This window comes from Mustela erminea, chromosome 2, assembly GCF_009829155.1.
Source record: "Mustela erminea isolate mMusErm1 chromosome 2, mMusErm1.Pri, whole genome shotgun sequence".
Classification (NCBI taxonomy): Eukaryota; Metazoa; Chordata; class Mammalia; order Carnivora; family Mustelidae; genus Mustela; species Mustela erminea.
The window spans coordinates 101,063,134-101,086,587 of record NC_045615.1 but is presented as its reverse complement, the minus strand read 5'-3'; the positions used below and the strand labels follow the sequence as shown (position 1 = coordinate 101,086,587).

Here is a 23,454-nt window from a genome sequence, read left to right as displayed (position 1 = left end):
GGCCCCGAGGCCGAGGTACTAGCCCTCGGCTGCCGTCCGTCTGGCGAGGGCCCCGGAACTCTGACCCGGCTCTTGCTCCAGCGCGCCTGTCCGCAACCCCGTGGGCCCCTTGCCGCCCGGGCTGCAGGGGCTGGAGCTGTGGCTTCCGCGAGGGGCAGGGCTGCCCGCACGTCACGTCGGGGAGGACCAGCTCTTCTCCGCGCGCAGAAGTAGTGACGGTGTTGAACGGTAGTCTGCGACACCTGCAGGGGGAGGCCAGCCGCCAGATCTGGGATGGGGGCTGTTCTGGGGGAGAATGACCCAGTTTATTAATTAAGGGGCTGGAGGAAAAGAAAAAAAGGAGGACTGTCTGACAATTAAAGCTTAAAAGACACAATTAAATGGATGTGAGGACCTTATGTGGATCATGATGGAAAAAACCAGCTGCACAAAAGACATTTGTGACACGGTGAGGGGAAATTTGGATACAAACAGAATGGTAAAGGAGGTCGTGACACTTGTTACAGAGAGAGAACGGCGTAGTGGTTAGGTCAAAATGCCCCATTTGTTGAGGAATGCAAACGGAGTATTTACACTATATTGCCATACTGTTTGGAATTTGCCTTATAAATACTCTTGTAAAAAAAAAAGAAAATGGCAAAATGTTGAAAATGGTTGAGGCTGGATGGTGAATACGGTCCAAATTGTAACTCTTCTTTGGTATATTTGAAATTTACTATAATAAAATATAGCATGATAATGCCCTTGTTTCTCACTGGCCTTGGGCAAGCCACAATCCTTGATCTGCTCACCTGTAAAACTGAGATCATTTCTTTAAAAAGATTTTTTAATTTTTTGTTTGAGAGAGAAGCAGCACACAAGCAGGGGAAGAGGCAGAAGGAGAGGGAGAAACAGGCTCCCTGCTGAGCAGGGAACCTGATGCGGGGCTCAATCCCAGGACCCTGGACCATGACCTGAGCCAAAGGGACACGCTTAACTGACTGAGCCACCCAGGCGCCCAAAAACTTGGATTATATATATTGTGAAGTTTAAAGAACAAATACTCATTTTCTAACGTACTTGGGCTCAGAGGGAGTCTGGGCACCCCAAATAGCTTACAGTGCAGCATGAGGACAGTCAGGAGAGAGTTATAGCCACCAGGTCCCATGTCGGGATGCGAGGCCACGGTGGGGACAGTGACCCACCAGTTGGTCCAGGCTTGCCAGGAAGCCATAATCCTGACCAGTGTCTCACCTCTTGCAATCTCCCTGAACAGGGATCTACCTGTGCTGCCACCTCGTGGCCACACTGGAAACTTCCAAAAGGGAGCTGGGGTGTCCCATACGAAAGGGTCATTTTGCCACTGCTCTTGGGAACCTGCTCAGGTAGTTAGTTCCTTGAGGTCTTCATGAACTTGGTGCAAGTTCTCTCTACATGGAGAGGAAGCTGCTTGTATGGGAAGACTCCTGGATCAGCCCACTGATCACATTTCACAAAGGGTGTGGGTGGCCCTTGGTGGGGATGCAGGAAAAGCAAGCTCAGCAATGCATGGTGCCCCTGACAAGGAGGGGGTGATGTTTAAGAAGGTGTCCCTGGATGAAGGTTCTGCAGATGGCTCAAAGGCAAGTGGGCCATGGGTGTGACCCTCCTAACAGGAGAGTGCTGGTGGCTGCCAGGCTCTGGGTGGATGTCCTTTTGGGTCAGCACACAATAAGGTGATGAAGGGCCAGAGCCCGCCAGGTTGGGTCATTTGTTCAAGGTCTCGAAGGCAGAAAAAGGCAGAATTTTCCCTTGTTTTCCTCAACTAATCTCAGCTTCCACCTGACGGTCAGAGGGGAAGCCAGCAGCATGTGTCCGTCTCCCCAGAGTGTTGGCTGTCACCATAAACTGCATTATTACTGTCCCTCAGCGCAGATGTGGGTTTTCCTCCTTTAATCCAACTCTGAAATAAGCCAATTTAAAAAGTGGGAGGGGCATCTGGATGGCTCAGTTGGTTAAACGTCCGACTCTTGATTTCAGCTCCGGTCATGATCTCAAGATTGTGGTCCTGCACCGGGCTCCTCACTGAACATGGAGTCTGCTTAAGGTTCTCTTTTTCCCCTCCCTCTGCCCTTCCCCTGCTTTCCCTCTCTCTCTCTCAAAAAAAAGAGGGGGCATAATGGGTGTGGTAGACAGAATTCTAAAGCTGGGCCTCAAGATTACCATCCTCTGATTATCCAATCCAACACAAATCCCAGTGCTGATCTGAAGGCACTTTGCAGATGTAATGAAAAGCCCAAGGCAGTTGGCCTTCATGGAGATTATCTGCTGGACTTGACTTTGATAAGTATAGAGGTTCCTCCAGCAAGCCACCTCAGAGAGCTTCCAAGTGTGAGAACATGGCTACAGCCACTTCGGAGATGGAAGGGTTGTGGGAGAGGGACGGGAGTGTGTGGCCTCCAGGAGCAGAGGGCGGCCTTTAGCTGATGGTCAGCAAGGAAACAAAGATCTCCGACTTTTCTGTTACCAGGAGCCGGACTCCACCAGCAACCTAAAGGAACCCCCTGGGAGCCCAGCCTGCCGGCACCTGCTGCTGTGAGACCTGGAGGGGCACTGAGGCCCTGAAGAATCCCGTGAGGTGGGCCTTACATTTACTGGTTTTGTTGGATCATGTTTTGGATCTCAGCACAGGGAATAGATTGATCCTAGCCCTTGCTTCCTTTTTCAGCAGCACCGCTCATTCTTGTCCCACTTTGGAATATTGCTTTGTTTGGTGGCCAACTCCTCTGCCAAGGGGAAGCCAGGGTTCCCAGGCTGGGAGACTTGCCTGGATGAGGGACCTGATGTCTAGCAGCAGATCTCACCACAACTCGTCTCTGGCACACTGGCTCTAAGCAGGAAGGATGTTCTTGGTAAGAAAATGCCACCAGAAGGGGCCACAGATGTTCCTGTTGAAATTACCTTTGCAAAAAGAGTCCCATCTGTTGCACAGGGAGACACGAATACAACAGAACTCACAGCATGTCCTTGAGAACTTTGGAAAGACAGCGGTTAGAACCAGCTATTCCAGGTGCGGTCAAGGGCCCTCCATGGGCGCAGTTTTCTCTTCCCGAAGAGCTGGGAAGACAGTGGCCTTGGCTTGCCCGAAGGATGGGGAAGGAGGGAGGAGGCGGCAAGCCCCTCGCACCCTGGGGAGAGCTTATGAAGCCTGTGGACATGAGAGATAATTTGAATGTAAGGCTGATTAAATTGTTCCCCAACAGCCCCCTGCGTTTCGAGCCCTTCTGTGTACTGGTAGACAGTCATCAATGGCCAGAAAAAAGTCAGAACCATGAAAATCGCTGTGGGAGAGGATTGGCAGGAGGGATGGTTTCTCATTAGAAAAATAATGGAGATTATTACAGAGGCGTTGGAGGGCACGAATGGTAGGGAACCCCTGGCGTATCAGCCTTCCCCTACCTTCTGCAGCTCTCAAATCCTCATGATGAAGCTGGGTTCTTTGTTTTTCCTTGGCTCTGCGCTTGGATGGGTCCTGAGCCCAGAACCAGAACCAGAGCCAGAGGCATCTCGAGGTGATGGCTGTGATCCTGCGGAACCGCAGTGAACAGGGGTGAGGTGGGGCTCTCCCCTGAGTAATGAGGCTAGGGACACTCGTGGTATCGTGAGGAGCACGTGGCTGTGCTGTCCATCCCCCAGACAATGACCTGTAGCCACCGGAAGCAGTGGATGCCCCTGCTCTCATGCCTAAGCCCTCCTGCGGTCAGGGAACCAAGAAACGCCGCCAAAGCCAAAGACACTAATTTCCCCCATACAAATGTCCAGGGGATGGGCAGTCCACATTTCCCAGGCTGGTCCCAGGTTATCCGGGGCCCAGACCTCTTCCCACTTGGGGCTCTGCCCTCCCCCAGTGGTGGCGCTCGCCCTCTCTATGAAGATGGAGCTCCGGCCATCACAGCAGCATCTCCAACATTCGACCCACAGAGCTGGGGGAAGAGAAAAGCCACATCATAGCAATCTTCAGGGAAGTTCTGTGCAGGGGGGCTGTGAGCTGGGTAGCAGAGTCACTGTGTGCCCAGCCTGCCAGCTCACCCCTTCACATTCTGTTCTGCCCTGGCCTCCACCTGCATTCCCCAATTGGACTGCTTTTCTCTTAGATGTGAAAACTTGGAAAACACCTTCTCCAAAGGGAGTTTCCAAAACGAAAGATGTTCCTTCCAGAAACAAAGCCAGTGATCGGAGGCCATAGGAAAGCAGACTGGAGCTTGGCCACTGCCAGGGACCCTGGGGAGGCGCCCAGCCATGCCCCTGCCACATAAATCCCCTCTCCTGCCACAGCTCCGTCTGCCCACACCGTGAACCGCAAAACAGCATCCAGAGAGCTCCACTTGGTGCTACAGATGGCTGGTGCTGGGCTTTGTTTCTGGAATAAGCAGCATCTGAATAGGAAGCAAATGCACTTCGGTCCGGAATCTGCTCCAAAATTGGGTTTCAAAACATGCATAATGTTTTCAAGATGACTCCTGTTGCTGGTGCTGCTGGTGATGGGGGAAGGGGATCTGCTTTGCTTGTCCTCTTTCAGGACCTTGTCTGAAGTTCCTACCTCGTTCCAGGGGACTGACCAGCAGACACACAGGAAGTGGGGCTGGAGACACAGATCCCCATCCCAGAGCCTAACCCCCCCGGCCCCAGAAGCCCTTTCTTCACTCCTAAGGCACACCAGCACCCATCCCCGCATGAGGAGCCAAGTTCGGAGTGGCTTTGTTTGCTTAGGTTGCTTTGCGTTGGTCTTCCGTCACTTACTGCTAAGGTGGTCACCACAGTGTCCCTTCCTAGTCACGTCAGGGAAAGATGTCGCCGTAACCCCAGTGGACAGAGAAGGGGGCTGCTCGGTGTCCACAGTCCAGGTCCTACCCTCTCACACTCTGGACCTCAAGCTCTTTCCAGCACCTACTGTTCCAACCTCCAGGAAGTCCCTCGTGGTCCCTGCACTGTGGCTGTTTTGCCACTACCTTGATGAACAAGGGGCCCGGGCTTAAGTCAGAGCTGTGTCTGTGTGTGTTCCGGCTCTGGGAGCCTCAGTCCCCGTGTTATTTCATTTTCAGATGTAATGGACATCTGACCCCCACTGTGATTTTGCTGTCCCTGTCACCCCAGGGTCCTTTCCCCAATGTGCTCGTGCTGGGCTTTTATTCCAGCAGAGTGTAGCGGGCACTCAGAGTGTGAGCGAGTCCTAACGTCTGTCTGACCATGAGACTTGGGCCTCCCCGATGCAAAACCTCCAGCCCGCCCCCAACCATGAGTGCATCACTTGGGAGCATCAGGGGCTCTGTTACCCCACCTCCCAGCGGCTCGGAGGCAGAGTGGGCGAAGCCCAGGACGGAGGCTGGACACAAGGCCTCAGCCTTGCCCTTCTTCCCCTCCCCCGGAGAACTACTGAGTTTCCCTGAGTTTTCCTCCAGAAATTCGTGGCGGGAAGTTTTGGTTTCTACCAACTTATTAGACCATCAGGTAAGATGCAAGTGCGTCATCCTAAAGACTTCTGAAAGTCAGCGTTTCTGGGTGAGAAATGGTCCCTGGGGATCTTTCCCTGAAGGCTTCGAGAGCAGGAACCCGGAGATGTCTGTACACTCCTGTCCGTGACAGCACTGTCCCCAGGAGCCGAGAGGTTGGAAGTGGTCCTCAGGCCCTCAGATGGAGGGACCGACACACGGTGTGTCCCATCTGTGCGACGCGATGTCATTCAACCTTAACAAAGAAGATTCCGAGACCTGCTGCAATGCGGATAAGACTTGAAAGCCTTGTTCTCCTTGAAATAAGCCAGACAACAAAAGGTTTGGATTGGGAGACAGGGTCTCTACAGGGGAATTAAGGTAAAATGAGGTCATCAGGGTAGGTAGGCCTCAGCTGCCATCCAGGTGTCCTTACAGAGAGGGGCCATTTGGACACACAGGTGCACAGGGAGATGCAGAGATCTGTAGTTCGTCTCTGAGCCTGAGAGGGCGGAGGATGCTGGTAAACCCCGGAGGCTGGGGGAGAGGCAGGGAACGGATTCTCTGCCAAGGCCCCAGAAGGAGCCAACCCTGCCGAGACCTTGACCTTGGGCTGCCAGCCTCCAGAACTATGAGACTGTAAATTCCTATTGTGTAAGTAAGCCAGTCCATGGTGCCCTGTTACATCCCTAGGAAACTCAGATGGTGGCTGGCTTATGACAACAGACATGATTTCTTGTTACTACAACTGTGTTCAAAATTCTCTCTTCTTTGAAGGGCACCCGCTCATATCAGAGTAGAGCCCCCTCAACTCCATTATAGCCTCAGCTTCACTAATTACATCTGCAAAGACTTCATTCCCACAAAGGTCTCATTGACGGGCCCTGGGGTTTAGGACATCAACATGCCTTTCGATGGGATACCCCTTAACCCCTGACAGTCTGCCCTCTGGTCCCCCAAATTCATGTCTTCTCAGAGGCAAAGTATATTCACATTATCCTGAGAGCCCCCCAAAGTCTTAACCATTCCAGCATTGAAATTCCATCAGGTCAGACTCAGATCTTGACTCTCTCTGTCTGAGGCCTGCGCGGGGGACACACTCAGGGAACTCGGGGAACACTGGACAGGATCCCTGAGGCTGGAGGGAAGCCCAAGACAGAAACTTGTGATCAGAATAAAAGATACTACTGGCCTTCCATCAAGATGCTCGTAACACTGTTGTGATTATTTACCTAAAGTTACCTGAAAAACTCACAAGATTGCATTTTTGTAAAATAAAGGGAAACTGTTTTTACTGACTTTGTTTCTTGTGGCAGAGACTTCACGTCTGTCCCCCAGGACAAACGTGGGTCTTTTGTCTTCTCAGAGCTCAGGACCTGTCTCTTCTGGCTGGGCCTCTTCCTCTTCTCTCTCCCAACGGCTGGGCTCGCTGGGGTCCTTCCCATTGCTCGCCCTTGGAAGGGGCCCCAATCTCTTCTCCTTTATCATGTGCTCTGCATGCCAAGGCGAGGCCTGGCCACTTCTTTACTTTAGAGGAACAACTAAGGAAACGGGCCATTCAAATGCAGGCTGCCATCCCAGATGGTGGGAAGGGAGGGAACAGAAAGAGAAGGTTCTGGAAGGAAGAGCACACAATGCATGCAAGGCAGTTGTTGGGGAAGCCAGCAAGAAGACGGGCTTGGAGGGGTAGATGTCTGTTTCTGCCTGTACAGGATGTACTCTCTGAATGGGCAATGGTCTCCGTGGAAGGGGGCAGCGCCCCTGGTTTCCAGGGCAACACTGTCCTGACTCTCTGGGCCTCAGTTTCCTCATCTGTGAAACGGGATGAGGAAAACCCACAAAGACATCACACAGTTGCTGTGGTTCATTCGTCATGTGCTGAGCCATTCCAGGGCCCAGGTGGGTATCAGACGCAGGGAGGCCGCCATAGGAGGAAAGCAAGGCTCTCAGTCTGTGGTGAATAGCCATAGTTATCAGTCCACCGTGTGCCTTTCAAGTCAAGCTTGCATCATGAACTAGGGCCTGTGGGTAGAAGGGAGGGATTTGGGACCCCCATAAAGAACGTGATCATTGTAGATAGGGAGCTTTCTGTCCGCAGAGGAAATCAAGCAGCTGCTTGCTGCCCTGGCAATTACAACCAAGGTGTTGCAGCTTGTGATGAGGATGTGGAGGGGTCAGGTGACAAAGGGGTCACCTGGATCGGACTCTAATTCTACCCCAAAGTAATGGGGATCTGGAGAGCCACATGGGCAGACCTTCGGAGTCATCAGGAGGCAGGTAGGTTTTGCGGGGGGGCAGGTAGCAGTGGCCTGCAGGGCCCCCTGGAGGGAGAAGAGGCTGCCTTTAGGCTGGGGGGAGGCAGTCCTGGTGGCCTGGTGATGCCTGTTGCCATGGCAGGAGGGGGTGACAGCCCCTGAGACTGTCCCCAGAGGGAAGGACTAAACCGTGTGTTCCACTGGATGGTGGGGTCCTTGAAGGTAGGGATGGGGGTCTTCTGTGTTCATTTCTATATCCCTAACAGGAGAGGGCTGGGCCCACGTGAGGTCTTGGGCGTGGTTCTCTATGATAGAATCATAGCTAGAACCTTGTGATGGCCAGTTTTCTGGTTCAGCGTGGCTGGGCTCAGGGATGCCGCAGAGGTGGTGGAACATTCTGGGTGCTTCTGCAAGGGCATCTCCGGAAGAGATGAGCGTTGCCAGCAGGTGTGTGCTCCCCCATGTGGGGGGTTCCACCCTGTCCACTGGGGGCCAGAAGAGGACACACCGGTGTGGACAGGCGAATTCACACGCTGTGCTTGAGCTGAGACCTCCAACCCAGGCCCTGGAGCGTGCATGAATCCCCAGGGTGTGCAAATCCTCAGGGACAGCTGCAGGTGGAAAGTGCTGTGGGGAGGATAGAGCTGTGGGTGGGGAATTGGGACCTGCGTTCCCGGCTGGCCCTGTCCCTGACTCACTGTGTGATGAGCATGGCGTCTGTTTCTCTATGGCCCTGTTTCCTGTGCTTTAAAACACGGCCCTGGCTTACATGCTGGTTGGAGCCCATTGTCGCTCTTGACAACACACGAGCCCCCGGCATGGCAGGGCAGACCCTAACCCTGGGAGGCTCTCACCTCAGTCCTTCACCCAGCCTGCCAGCTCCTCCAGGACTTAGCAGCTGATGCCACCCCTCCTGATGTGTCCTCCTCTGGGGGAGGGGCCTCTGGCCAACTCTGACCAGTCTCCCTCCTGCTCAGGGGAAGAGAGCTCATGGGCGAGGTCATGAGCGAGGTTATTAGGGACCCCACATTCTTCTCTGGGCCCCGTGGCCAAGGCCTACCCATGCTGGGGAGGCTCAGGATTCAGTGTCTGGAGATCTATTGGCCGACAGATAGAAACCACGTTTTCCAAAATCAACTTCCCCAGCAATAAAGGGAATATTCTGGTTTCTCATTGGGGTTTTCCTGGCTTCTCTCCTTGTTCAGAACGGAGAGAAGGCATTATTAGCTGGCAGGGCTCCTGCAGATGTTTGATCGCGCAGTTCCTCCTTGGCTGCGTCCAGGCAGCTCTCTGCTGCTTCCAGGATCAATGCATGTGCCAGGAAGACTGGCCCCAGGGACCCCTGCCCTCAGTCCCCCAACCCCCATAAGCACACTGAACATCTTGCACACCCTCCGTTGTCTAGAGTCTCAGCCTAGAATATTCCTTCTTTTTCTCCTGAACTCCCTGCCCCCAAGTCCTTTTGCCTGGCTAATAGCTATCTTTCGACTCATGCTTTAACCTAGCAGTCACCTCCTCCAGGAAGCTTTCCTGGATTGCCCCAAGCTACTTTATCCTTCCTCCATCAGGGCCCTGGCCATACTGGGAGGTCTTTGCTCTTGTCTGGGCTGAGGATGAGGGCTGGGCTTGTTTCCTCTCAGGGCTGTTGAGCAGGACAGAGTGACCAGAGATAGCAGCTGCCCTGGGAAGTCTGAAGGCACTGTTTCCCTCACCATCCTTCCCCCGTCACTATTCCCTTCTGGTTCCTTTCTTCGCTTTTCGGATTCCCCCATGCACTGGGATAGAGATAGCACTGCAAGAAGGCCTCCTTCTGGGCCCCTGACACCCCCTCCTGGAGGCCAGGCTTCTCAGTGGGCCACCCCCGCCTCCAGTTCCCTGTGTCTGCCTTGATTTACTGGACACGTCGGGCCAGCTTGCCAGGTGTCTGGCTCCGTCTGGAAGTAAGGGTCTACTTCCAGGTGATAAATGGGGCTCACTGGGTCTGGGCCCCCAGCGAGTGCCCCTGGGCACTGCTGTTTTCCCCAACTCTGCTGAGTTCAGCCAAGAGAGATGATTTAAATAAGTTGTCCCCGATTTTTCTTTGTTCGTTCCTGGAAATATCTTGAACACACTATTTGTGGTTTGAAAAAAAATCAGTGCAACAAATGGCATTCAGTATGCTCCGTTGCCGGGAAGGCCGGAATCCTTTCTGTCCCTGCGTTTCTATTCCTGCAGATAGGGAAGGCATCTTTGGCAGATAGGTCCCCGCAGGAGAATGCTGGAAGCGTTTGGAATTTGTCCTCACAGAACTGGGAGGAGCAGGGGCTCCAATCACTTTGCATGACCAGGGGAAATATGTGTCCCTTGCAAAACTCTAATTGTGGAAACTCGTGTGAGGAGCTTTGCATGCTGCTTGGGGCCCCGAGCCGAGGGCTCCACCTGGAAGGCCTGGGGTCTCTGGCCGTGCCCCCGGTGCCAGCCCGGCTTCCACCTGCTCACACCTGCGTCTCTTTGCCCAGCCAGCTGTTTACGTGCACAGTGGCTGCGAATGGGAATCAGGCCATCCCCGGGCCCGCCCTGACCCAGTAGCTGTGTGACCCGCAGCCCCATGCCTGGCGCTGCTGTGGGCCCTGGCACTGGAGGTCAGCCTGCTTTGGCCTTCGACGTCTGACCATGCATGGGTGAGACCATTGGAACAGCAGTTTGTAAGGGAGAGACCTTCCCCCGAAGACCTCCTCTCCAGAGTCATCCATCACCGGTAGGGCCTGCCCCCTTTGTGGGCTCGTTCCCCAGCTAGCCCCATCCACACAACTATCTTTTCTCCACCTTCTCCCTCCCCACCCCTCCCTGCCCCTGGTGTCCTGACCTCCAGCCCCCTCAGACTGGCCTCCAGGGCCTTCACAGTTTATGGCGCTCTGGGTTTGCTGTCCGAGAGAAACACCCATTCCTTTTGCTTGGGTGCCTTACTCATCCTTTAAGATGTGGTTCTGGCATTACCCCCTCCACGAAGCCCTCCTGGGCACCCCGTCTATGGGTCACGTGCCTCTTGGGCCTCCCCAGACCACAGTACTTCTCTGGTCCAGCCCCACCAACCTTCATCAGTGTTGTCTTGTTGCATTTCTGTTTCTACTGGCTTGAGCTGCAGCTGCTGCTGCTGCTGCTTCTTTTTGTTTGTTTTTTGTTTTTAAGATTTTATTTATTTATTTGACAGAGAGATACACAGCAAGAGAGCAGGGGGATTGGGAGTGGGAGAAGCAGGCTTCCTGCCAAGCAGGGAGCCCGATGCGGGACCCTGGGATCGTGCCAAAGGCAGACGCTTAATGACTGAGCCACTGGCGCCCCTGGCCTGAGCTCCTTGAGGATGGTTCTTAGCACAGACGAGATGCCTAGTGTACTAAGTTTTTATGGAGAGAACAGATCGTGGATAGCTGGATGGAAGGATGGATGGATGAATGGATGGACAGTGAATGGATAAATGATGGCTGAGTGGTTGTGGATGGAAGGATGGATGGATGGATGAATGAATGGACAGAGGGATGCATGGATGGATGCTTGACTGTATGGATGAATGGATGGAAGGATGCTTGAAATCACATTTCTGAGCAAATATGCTATCTTTCATCTCAAGTTTGCATCCTGTCTATCTGAGCCATCCCATACTTCCCCTATTTCAGCCCCCCTCTTCCTTCGAACACCCAAGTCGGGGTGTTCCTGGACAGGGCAAGTCCTCTTTGCTGGCTGTCCCAGGAGGCCCTGTTCTGCAGGCCTGGAGTTAGCGGGGTGGGCAGGCAGGGGTGCTGGTGGACTCCTGTACTGTTAGCCCCCGTGTTTGGTGACCCACTGAGTCTGGGGGTGCAGGAGAGACAGTGAAGAGGCTGGCTCAGCCCATTTTATTTAAACATGCTGTTTCTTTCTAATGGCAGCCCTGGGGTCTTGGGACAGGCATATGAGTGGAATGGTCATTACGTTGGAGCGGTAGAGGGAGATGATGGAAACAGGAGGGAGGCCAGGAAGGAGGAAAGAAGGAAGCACCATGACATGGACACAGGGAGGACCTCTCAGTCCCTGGGGATACCAGACAGCACATGCACAATGGACATTCAGCTGGGAAAGCCCTTGGCATCACCCATCCCCTGGCCACATGTACGGAGAAAGAGCTTAGAGAAGTGTGGCCTGGAAACCTGCCCAGCTGCCTGGGGGCCAGGAGGTCGGATTGTCCAGACCCAGCTTTCAAGTGGTTACAGAGAACATCTCTGCCATGCTCCCTTCCCCTGGCCCCCAGGCTCATCCTTGACCCATGGCTGTAAGGGATGAATCAGATCTAAGTCTTCAGAACATCTCCCTCCCTCTCTCTCTTCTCCCTCTCTTTAAAGCTATGGGAGATACTAAAAAAGCACCTTATGGATTTCCAGGGCTTGCAAGGGACTGCCTAGGCTCTGGGAAACAAACGGATGGCAATGATCCGTCAGCCCAACTGAGGATGGTCTGAGGATGGAATCAGCCTCTGCCTCCTCCCTGACTTCCCACCAAAGATAGAATCTGGCCCTAGGAAGATCCCAAGGGGGTTGGGCACCAAGGCTTTCCTCAGTGGGGTGCTCATGGGCTGAGACTGCCAGCTTTCCCTGGCCCTGGGTGCCTGGGAAAGGCCATATTGCTCCATGGGGAGGGACCATGAACACCAGAGGAAAGTATCATCCTTCCCAGACTCCGCGCCCCTGGGTCTGGTTGCAGGTGGACTGAGAGGTGGCCAGGAGGTAGACAGAGGCCCACAATGTCAATGTCCCAGAGTCAGTTCACAGTGTGGACAGGAGCATGGGCTGTGACCACATCCCCTGGTGGTCCTTTAAGGCTGGGCGGGGACACCTTCCCCCTTCCCTCCTCCCTGCATCACAGAGTGAATGGTGCAGCGGGATAGCTCTGGGAGCCCCTCCTTGTCTGCCACTTAGCTCCCTGAGCCCTGTGTCCTCTTCTCCACATGGGATTATGTTCCCAGTTTAGTGAATTGATGTTATTGCGACCAAGGGCTGCCCAACCCCAGGGGCCTGAAGCAAAGGTTGATTCCTGTTCATATCCCATGCCCCTCGTGGGCCAGCTGACAGCTATGTGTGAAGTCTTTCTCATCCTGTGTCTCAGCTCGGGTTCCCCAAAAGTTGGCCTTGAGATAAAGTTTTTTTTTTTTTAAGATTATTTATTTATTTTATTTGACAGATAGAGATCACAAGTAGGCAGAGAGGCAGGCAGAGAGAGAGGGAGGAGGAAGGCTCCCCGCTCAGCAGAGAGCCTGATGCGGGGCTCGATCCCAGGACCCCGGGATCATGACCCGAGCTGAAGGCAGAGGCTTTAACCCACTGAGCCACCCAGGTGCCCCGGCCTTGAGATAAAGTTTTGACCTTGGTCGTCACCTGCTTAAACCCTTCCAGGCCTCTCCCCTGCCCTACTCACTCAATGCCAGGCGCATGGGAGGGCCTTGGGCTCTGCCGCAGGAACCCTTCCCTGCCCCCTTTCCGCCAGATGGGATCCAGCTCCCCTGTTCGGGGCTTTGGCCGGCTTTGCTTGCCCATGAGAGGTGGTGCAGTAGCATGGGGCTGAGACGGGGGGCTTCGGAGCTGGGCTGCTGGCACCCGGACCCAAGCTCTGCAGGAGGTGGAGCTGAGACTTGTCTGCTCCCCTGGTGTGGCCAGAGCCCAGAGAGCCTTTGGGAAGGAGGAGGGACTGTGTTGTTCACATTGGGGCATCCCTGCAGGACTGTCCCGGGAGAATGGGATCCCCCACCCCCACCCCTGTGACTGCACTGGGCTCACTTCATTCTCCTGCCGCCATCGCAAACCAGTACTTGAGGACAACTTGCTTTTGCCTCGAAGGACTAGCAGTTAGTAGTGGATGTACAAAGCCCCTGCTGAGGTGCCCCGCCCAGTCTCTCCTGGGTCAATACCATGCTGACCATCACCCCCCCATCTTGCCCTCTCCCCGGGCTTTGTCCCACCTTCCCCACCCCTCTTTACTTTCCATATTTATTTAAACCCTAATTTGGGTGTTCGGGATCGGGGGTCCAGGGGTGAAGACACAGTCCTGCCCCTAGACTGTGGTCTTCCAGGACAGCGAGTCACAGAGAAGTGGTCCCCACTGGCTTCTGACGCAGACACTGCGTGGTGTGATGTGCCGGTGAGAGTGGACTGTGGAGTCTGGGAAGGGGAGAGGCGGGAGGGGGGCGGGGAGAGGCCTGGCTCAGGGAATTAGGAAGGACAGGTGCTCAGCGGGATCCAGGCTCTGCTGAAAGTGGGTTGCAGACCCTGGGTTATGCCAGATTCATCCCGTACTGGTTGGATGGTAACCTAGGTCTCATCAGCACCCCCTTTCTCATATCCTATGTGCCTCCGGGGGTCATTCTGAAGGTCAAAGAAACCAGTGGGCGGGTAAGGTCTCTCTAAATACAAAGGCCTGTACCCATTTTTGATTTTTAGAATCCTACCTTTCCATGTAAATGAAATTTTATTGTTTAAACATGTTTTTCAGTGGCAGAACTAAAACCCACGACTGAAAATAAGTTGAATCACGCTGATGAAATGTGGAACGCAAAGGGTCTCCCCTGATTTCCAAGTTCACCGCTGTGAACATTGCATATGCTGTCAACGCAGAAACACCTAGAAGGTAAGAAAGCTCTGGCCGGAGGGGCTGGGCTTGGCTGTGCCCTGCCGCCACTCACTGGCCCAGTGTCCCTGGCGGGTCCCAGAGCTCGGTTTTGCCAAGTTCACAAGTTGGGAGGAGAATTGTCTCTACCTCCCTGTGTTTGTTTGGGGATTAATGGTCTTCACCAGGCCCTGCCTGGCTGTAGCCACTGTCAGCTGGGCCCGCGGCCGCTGTCCAAAGCCAGAGCAAGCGTTTAGTGGAGCAGGCTTGAGAGGGGCCTAGGGCGTTGCAAACGCCAAAAAAATACCATGACTCCTGTCACAATTCCAAGAGCGATTTTCACGGCTGGTGGACAAGCTGTGTTGTTGGGCTTCCTTGTTTGGTTTGTGGAAGCCCTTTGATGCATCCCATTCAGCAGAATTCAAGTCACGCTTCCCAGGTTTTAAAAAACATTGTAAAATCCACATCACCTAAAACCACCTGAGCCAGGGCCGAGCGGCCCGTCCAGCGGCACAGAGGGCCTTCAGAGCCAAGTGTCGTGCAGCTGTGCCCACCCTCGAGCTTTCCAAACTGATACCCCGTCCCTAGGGAGCACAGGCTCCCCCTGCCCCCCTCCATGGTCCTGGCAGCCAACCCCCTTCCCGCTCTGCCAGCTCCGAAACTCAGAACTGGTCCTTCTGACGGACTGATGTCACCGGGCTCAGCGGTTCAGCCATGGGACGGCGTGGGGAAGGGTCGCCTTCCTTTACGACTGCGTGATACTCTGTTGTCTGGTGGGACATGGTTGCATTTGCCAGTCCGTCCGCATCGAGGGGCCCCGGGGCTTCTCCCACCCTTGGCTCTCAGAGCTCTCCTTGGGCCTCTTCTCTCCCCATTTCCCGGGTCTGGCTTTCCTCCCGGCCTTGGCTTCCCTCTGTGGGCCTCCCAGGCAGCTCAGGAAGCTGAATGCCTGAGATCCAGGCTTCTGTGTCCTCAGAACTCAGGTCCCAGGGCAAGAGAGAGCCCCCCTCCCCCCCTGCCCTGGGTCCAGGCAGCCCATCCGTAGAGTCCTTCCAGGCCCAGTGCTGGGCCAGGAGATGGGCTGGGTCCGAGTTCAGATGGCCCAGAGGTCCTGGGAACAGGTGGGCAGGAGAAGCTTGGATGTCCTCATGGGGCACAGAGGGCTTTGATGGCAGAGCCCCGACAAAATGGAAACCAAGTACAAAACACAGACCCCTGCTGTGGGCTGCAGAGGCCCACGGGCTCTTCATCTGGGGGCACTGAACCCACTCCAAGGACGGGCTTCAGTAGAGGGAGCCGCCTTTCTGAGCGCCTCGCTGAAGCTGATCATCCAGAGAGGTTTCTGTATGAAAACCTTTCATGTTTTTGGTACAATATTTTAACTTTGGTTCTTCGGTGTGCAGATACGGAATTCTGCCAGCTTTTCTCCGAGCAGAAGGGGCCTCCCACTTCCTTTAGGGAACGTCACAGCGGGCTGGGCTGGCCCTCCTCCCGGGCAGCTTGCGGCCTGGGGCCCGACTGGCCCCCAGCCAGGCCTGGAGCCGGATCTGTGCCCAGGCGGCCGGCCCGCCTCTGATGTGGGGGTCCTGGTGCTCAGCTCCCTGGGTGAGGTTTAAATCGGATGCTGATGAGAATGCTTTCTAACTGGAAGGCAGTGGGGCTGTGGGGGTGGCCCATGATCCTTCTCTTTTCCCTCTTCCAGCAGGGGTCCCCCCACCGCTCCAGGGGCTCTGGCTCTGGCAAACCCCCAGTTGCTGGAGGGAGGAAAGGACGTGGGGGTGGTGGCAGGGGTGTTGGGAGCTTGCATGGAGGGAGGTCTCATCTGGGTACCGGGTTAGGTTTGTTATGGTTTAGAGGAGGCGTGAGGCAGAACCCCGGGACGGTGGTGCCTTGCCTGAGCCACATGGGGGAAGGGGTGGGAAGCAGGTGGAGGGGAGGGTGCAGATGCCCTGTCTGAGCTGCCCGGGCCAAGTTTGGATGCCTGTGAGGAGCCAAAGGTACCATCGGATCTCTGAGCTCCTCTGTTTTATTTCTGGGGCTTTCAGACATTCCTAGTCATTGCCCTGTTCCTTTTGGCAGGGGGTGCTCAGGAACCTCCCCCATCTTCTTCATGCCCCAAATAGCTTTTAAGGTCCCAGTAGGTAGCAGGCACTGTCATAGGTGCTGGGGACCCATCCGTGTGATGCCCACCACGTGGTGTGCATGGTCCAGTGGGGAGAAGGGACAGCCAACAGCACAGGGAGTGAGTGAGCACATCCCACCCATTGTCTGGGGGAAGACTGGGCAGAGGGGAACCTGGAGGAAGGTGAAGGCTGGGCTAACGGGAGGACCTGGGGCAAGTCCCCCCTCTTCCCCTGCCGGGGTGGGGCTGTGAGAAGGAGTTAGAAAGCCTGGGGTGGGGCAGGGGGCCACCACCGGGGTGGGGGTGGGGGAAAGCTCAGTCCAGGAAGGGGATAGGTGGTGGGCTAAATGAGGCTGGGAGGAGGGGCTGGGTGATCAGAACACACAGCCCTTCCCAGGACCTCTGTGATCCCACCTCCGGGTAACACAGGGACCATGACATCTTTAAGACAATGAACAACTTCGCTGAGATGTAATTCTCATGCCCCATAACCCGCCCACTTTATAGGCAATTAAATGCTTTTCAGCGCATTCAGAGCCTCGACCATGACCTCGGGCCATTCTCGAACATTTTCATCCTGTCAGGAAGTAACCTGAGCTGTCGCCCGTGTCTCTCCCGTTCCCTGACTGTGGCCCCAAGCAGCCACGAGCCTCCTTTCTGTCCCTCTGGATAGCCGTTCCGGATGTTTCCCACGGACGGAATCACACAGCATGGTCTTTTGTGGCTGGTTCCTTCCACTGAGGGTCGTGTTCTCGGGGCTCGTCCGGCTGAGGTGTGGGTCGGGTCTCCGTCCCTTCCCAGGGCTGCGGCAGTGTTCTAAGGGGAGATCGGACGCGTCAGCGGTTCTTGTTAAAGCTCGTACTTTCATCACGTTGGTGAAGGAGAAAGGGAGTGTCAGCCCTAAACCTGAAAGTGGAAGCTGGCGGCTGGCCGGGTGCGGGGAACTCCGGCACCTGTCACCTGGCATGTGGAACTCCCATGATAACTTGGAAAACAGTTTTAGGAGAGAGCTGAACATCAGCTTTCCCTAATGTTAATATTGAGTCTCGTTTTTCAGAGTAATTATTTTAGAAATTAAATAAGTAACTGATGGACACAGCACAAAATTCAGAAGGCACAAAGGGTGTGTCCCGAGAGGCAGGCCTCCCTTCTAGCGTGCCCGGCCCTGGGGGTCCTGGGCTCTTCCCACGTCACCCAGTGTAGCCAGTCCCAGCTCTTCTGCTGACCCCGCACTCTTGCCCTTGCCTGGGAATAGGATTACCAGGTAAGACACCTAATTGCATCTGAATTCCAGATAGTGAATACTTTTTAGTATAAGTGTATCTCAAATAACATATGGGATATACTTACATTAAAAAAAATTAATTTGTTGTTTAATCTGAAATCCACATTTCACTGGGTGTCCTCTTTCTTTGTTTGCTAAAATTGGCAAGCCTGCCAGGGATGGAAAAAGAATAAAATGGCTTTGAGAAATTGAGAGTAAAATTTGGCTTTGAGAGTAAAACAAGTGACTCACATGCAAAGCTGCTTCTGGGCGGCAGCTGTGTCCCTGAGGATTTTGTTTGGGTTGTTTTATTCACATCTAGCAAATGGTTTCCCATCTTATTTTCCGATTGTCCATTCCTTCTTTCAACCCTAGAAACCTGCTGTGTGCTGGCCGCGGGAAAGAAAGGTGAGCCAGCAAGCCAGATGCTGAGAGTGCCCCCTCCCGGATGCCCTTGCTACTTCCCCCAAAGCGTCAGTCCCTGAGAGCCGGTCCCGTGTGCCAGGCACTGCCGCAGTACCACGGGGCAGTGGTCCCGGGGCAAGGTCTAGGACCCAGGAAGTTGTCAGTTGATATCTGTGAGCCTGAAAATGTGCATCAGGTGTTAACTGGGTCATGTGACCCTCAGCGTGGTGATGGGGGAATGCCGCAACATGCAGAGCACCCCTTTCTTGGGGAAGTTTGTAGGACACCCTTGCAGGGTGATGTGTTTCTGACAGCTTGCCTCTCAGTGATATGACAACAGCTTGGGTTCTCTTGCCATTTTATCCCTGAACACGGTCGGCTGGACCCCAGGGGGATTCCGGAATCTCTTCCAGGCAAACCTATCCTCGTGGGGCCTCTTAAAGGTGTTATACCTCCCGGGTGGTCCCCTTCCCTCCCCTCCTGCCGGCAGTGGCCTCCACATGGAGTCCTGGGTCCTGAAGGCAAGCGCTTGCCTCCCATGTCCAGGTGCACGGGCCGTGAAGAAGGGCACAGCGGGAGCAGGTGGAGGGACCTTTCTGGGCATTTGCATGGAGCGTGAGATTGGTGCGGGGACACGGACTGTGCCATGGGCAGGACATGAGCTAACAGCCAGCACTGAGCTTCTGTGTGAGGTCATTACCAGCAGGTGACCCTCCCCGTGCTGTGTGCTTGTGCAGCCGCCGTGTCCTCGGCTGGAACTTGGCAAACATCACCTTCGAGTGTGTGGGCAAGGTGAGCTTTGGGGGAAATGCGAATTTGGCAGTGATGTGGCCGGGTGGGAATTTAATAGGGTGTCCCCAGTGGGGCCCTGCTGTGCCTTCTGCAGGCCAGCGAGCCCCCTCCAGGCCTGTTTCCCTCCACCCTGTCCTTATTTCCTTTGATGCCTGGGTTCGGAAACCAGTCACTCTGGAGACTGAAAACCTGGAGGTGTGCCGCCAGCTGCCCGCCTGGGGCCGCGGTAAGGGCTTTTCTTTGGGAGGGGGTGACTGTGGTTCTCTCAGAGAAGTGGACAAGCTACTACGGGGTGCTCACGATCTCGCTCTACAGGCAGGAAGCTCATTATCCCTGTGACCCTCATGCCAGGGAAACGGGCTCATATGCTCCCTGTTTTGTCTGCCCAGCATCCCTGACTCTTGGGAACTCCCGCACCCTTCCACGTGACCCCAGTGGGGCTGTCAGTTGAGGGACTGACACAGGTAGGTCTGAGCGCCTGTTGTCCCGCGTGCAGTGTGACTGGGCCAATGCTGAGGGCGGGACCAAGCAGGGCCCAGCATCCTTGTCTTAGGAGGTAGATGTTGAGGCCCAGAGAGGTTAAGTGACCTGCCTTAGGGCATAGAGCTAGACCAGAAGCAAGGAGGCCCCCAAGGCTGTGGCATTTACAGGGGGAAAAGCCAGAGACTGAACCCTGGGCCCACGAGCAATGATGGGGTTCTCACTCTGACCTAAGGGCCCTGGAAGTGGGAGATGCGAGCGGGACCCTAAACACAACTGGAACCTTCGGTGAGAGACAGAGGCAGCCTGACAGCTCCCATGGGCTGAGGAGGGTTTGGGTTGCATGGGGTTGCTGGTGCAGAGTCACTGCCAGGAGGCCGCTGGGGTCACTGGCCGGGACCCCCATCCCTGCACAGGGAGAAGGGCCCACGGGAGGGGACTCCATGGTAGAGGAGTGGCCGGCCCTTCCCCGTTCTGCCTCTCCCCTCCCCTTCCCTGCCGGGTCTTGTGTGAGGAGATGGCTGCGGAGTATGGCCGCAGTAGGACCACTGGGCCACCGCCAGGATGTTCTGGCTGGGTGGAGATGGGCATGGGAGCATGTGTGGAAGAGGGTGTGTGAGCGTGTGCAGTATGTGAGTACATGGGTACACGTGTGTGAGTTGTGTGTGAGCGTGTGTCCTTCAGGACTGGCCATGCAGAGGCCTGGACACGGCGGGGCTACAGGGGAGATCCTGGAGGGGTAACGGGGGACAGGACAGAGAAGGAAACTGGGGCAGGCTCAGGCAAGTGCCCATGTTAGGATCTCACTGATGGTGGTATGGGAGGGGCAGGGACAGGGCTCTGGAGGGAGAAGACTGCCCAGCTGTCTCCCTGTGCGTGTGGGCGCCACCAGCCACCCAGGCAACACCACAGGGAGCGGGAGACGCCTGGGGGCCGGGGCGGGGGGAGGTGCTAAGAATCTCCCCACTGGGCGGCTCCTGTGGTGGAGGTCTTGGCACACGCCTGCCTGGAATTTAAACCTGGGAGGAGATCAGAGAGACAGCCCGCACGCCGCAGCCCTCCAGCCGGAGCTGCTCTAAACCCCGACCGCAGTGAAGGGAGCCGGTGGGATTTTTGCCCAAGGAACCACAGCACCAACCACAGGGCCCACTCTGCCTCCCTGGACGGTCCTGCTCAGCCCTCCCCACGGGACCCCTCCTCCCACCTGGACCTGGGCTGGGTACCGCTCAGGGAGGCGGCGTCGGGGAGGACAGTGGACCCAGGGGGGTCTGGGAGAGGCTGCTGTGACGGGCCCATGGCCCCACAGGCCCCCCCACCCAAGGTTTGGGGCTTTGAGATGTCCAGCAGTTTGGCCAGGTGGGTGCTTTGTTCAGCCTGCTCCTCCCATAGACCAAGAGGTGGGTGGCCTGGTGGTGGGGTGTGCCAGCCTCTCCTCCTGCCCTGAGGCTTTCTCAGTTCTCTCTAAGACCACTGCCCAGCCCCCTCCCCGGCCTCCTGCCTCCAACCTGATCCTCTCATCCACGGCCGTGCAGCTGTGAGAGGAGGAGTTGCCTAGCCAATATTCCCTTCCCAACCTACATCAGCCAGAACTCTGATCTGGTGTCAGGTGGCACTCTGTCCCGATAAAGGACAGATACCAGGCATGCTTGCAGTTTGGGTGGCCATGAGACCCAGTGCTGTCCTTGAAATCTGAGTGCATTTCTGGGACCTACTTAGACTTTGCCTTCTTGCCTGGAATGGTGATGTAGTGCCTGGTGTTCTGGCAACCAGTTTGTGAATATAAGGAAGGAAACTACGTGCTAAGGATCTTAAAGCAAGAAGATAAGAAAAAAAGCCTGGGTCCCTGAACAAATTCTGAAACTTTTCAATGAGCTCTGGACTGTTGCTATCTAGCCTGCTTGTTGAAAGGGAGGTGGGAGAGTCTTCTAGAACCTTCCAGCAGAGGGAATTGCGGTGAAGAACAATGGCAATCAGAACAGCTGGAGGGTCCAGGGGCTGGGATGCATTCTCTTATTCTTTCTGGTTCTTTGCCTGAGTCTTTCTGCTCTGTTCCCTCTGACCCTTGTTCTCCCCGATGGAACCCTGTCTCTGTGCCAGCTGCTCCCTCCTCTCCTTCCCCGCACTGCCAGCCTTGCATGGAGCCTGTGCCCTTGGCCCTGGGACCGATCCTTCCTGGTCTGGTCTGGTCCATGAGACCTTCTGGTCCCTTGTGTAGCCCTTGTACTTCTTTCCAAGTCTGTATTGAGATCCGGCCTCATTTCCCAAGTGTTCACAATGGACGGCTTCCACCACATTTCTTGGTGTGCACATGACACATCTTGGTGTCCCAGGCTTGGCTTCCTAGGAAGCCAACTCCAAGGTGAAGTGTAGCATGCCGGGGGTAGGGGATGGGTTTAGGGAGGACCCTTGGGACCCAGCTCCTGGGAAAGGAGGGGAAGGAAGCGGATTCAGCTGAGGAAGGCATCCAGGTGAGATGCAGGTCCAAGGCCAGTCCTGCTCGGCCCTCTGGAGAGCTCTGGAGACAAAAGACCCTTCAGGTTGGGAAACATTAGGTCAAAATGATCGGGTCCTTCTACCCCAGACTGGATCACATTTCAGATGCTGCTCCCCCTGGAAGGGTGTGGCCCAGGCACAGAGCCTCCCCACAGAGGCCATCCCTGAAGGGGGTGCGGATTGAAGGCCACCCACCCCCTTCCTTGTTGGTGTGTCTGGAAGGTGCATCTCCATTCCATCCCGTGGGTCAGCTTTCCAGGCGTGGCTCTTGGAAACCCACCCTCTGATGGGAGCAGAAGGTTCACACATTCCCCAAGTGCCCATCCAGGGGCCGCTCCTCCTCCCGGTGAGGGTCCCAAGGGCCTAGGGGTGTCCAGTGGGAGCAGTGGCCAGCACAGTGGAGGCCCGTTTGGGGGCTCTGAGTGTGGAAGATGAGGTAGGCTTCCGTGCACCCCCATGAAGGCCTGGTTGCAGCAGACTTCGGTGCCCAGAGGCAGGATGCCATAAGGGTATGCTGCCAGAAATGGGAACTTGGGAGAACGGGAAAGAGAGGCAGGGTGATGTTTAGCTCAGACTAAACATCACCCTGGGAGATGGTGGGAGAACTGGTGGGAGAACTGGTGACCTGTGTTGTGCTGCAGCGAGACGTTCTAACTGTCCTCTGCTTGGTTTTGGGACGGTGACTGGGGTTGGGCGGTGAGGGGCATGGAGGAAATGTTCTGAATATTGGCATATGCAGGTTCCTCGTGGAGAAGTTCCATAGGAGATGGCCGAGCTGAGGCTGGACCCAGCCTGTCTCCAAGGACACAGAGCAAGAGGCCCAGCTAGCATCGCCTGTGACCAAGCACTCTGCCCCCTGGGGCTCTCCAGAGCCGAGGGAGCCTGGGTTTTTCAACCCTAGCCCAACACAGAGGTGAGCATCTCACTGGGCTGCTGCCCCCTCCTTGTCCAGGGCCCTTGAGAGAACCCCACCAGTCACAGCCCAGTTGAGGAGGGAGATATTTTTCTCTGGAACGTGGTGTCTTGAATTTTCCCAGGACAAAGGGGACTGGGCCCCAGGGCCAGGGCAGTGGGTGTGGCCCAGGGCAGGAGGCGCTGGGAATCTTCGGGCTTCGAGTCACAGTGTAGACAAGACTGCTGGAGGTGGAGGCAGGTGCATAGACTGGGCTGGAGCTTTCTAGATTCTTGAGGGAATTAGATTTAGAAGAAGCTCTGGACCTGTCTGTTCAACCCCCAAGGCCGTCCCCAACTCCCCAGGTGGACCCCGCAGTTTTTTTATTAGGCTTGACCCCTCAAAGGCCGGTGGGGCCTGAAGCGTCCTCGGGTTCCGACAGGCCACCCGCGGGCAGTGCCCACTGTGTGTGCATGTGGCTGGCACTCCGTGGCGCCACTCCCCTTCCTTCTGGTGGCGCCCCTGAGAGCAGAACCCTTCCCAGGCCCCCCTTCCCCATTTCCCTCTCTGCTCCCACCCAGCTGGCTCACCCCCGCCCTGGCCTCCTTCCTTGCGGGCGGCCGCACGCCTTCCTTCTGAGCGCATCGCTTCTCCTGAATGCCGAGACCTGGCGAACGATGTTGCCAAAAACGCAAGCT

At 55.6% G+C, this 23,454-nt stretch overlaps 1 long non-coding RNA gene across 5 annotated transcripts; it reads left to right on the top strand.

The window, feature by feature from the left end:
- Window positions 1–234: 234 nt before the first annotated feature.
- LOC116584842 lies at window positions 235–22,469 on the top strand. Of its 5 annotated transcripts, none has more exons than XR_004283344.1 (4): window positions 235–448; window positions 2,489–2,870; window positions 14,195–14,329; window positions 18,646–22,469. It is a non-coding gene; the product is annotated as an uncharacterized LOC116584842 (long non-coding RNA). The 5 variants fall into 5 exon arrangements; XR_004283346.1 differs by lacking the exons at window positions 14,195–14,329; window positions 18,646–22,469 and adding exons at window positions 3,427–3,568; window positions 4,569–5,106; XR_004283347.1 differs by lacking the exons at window positions 14,195–14,329; window positions 18,646–22,469 and adding an exon at window positions 5,113–6,740.
- Window positions 22,470–23,454: the final 985 nt, after the last annotated feature.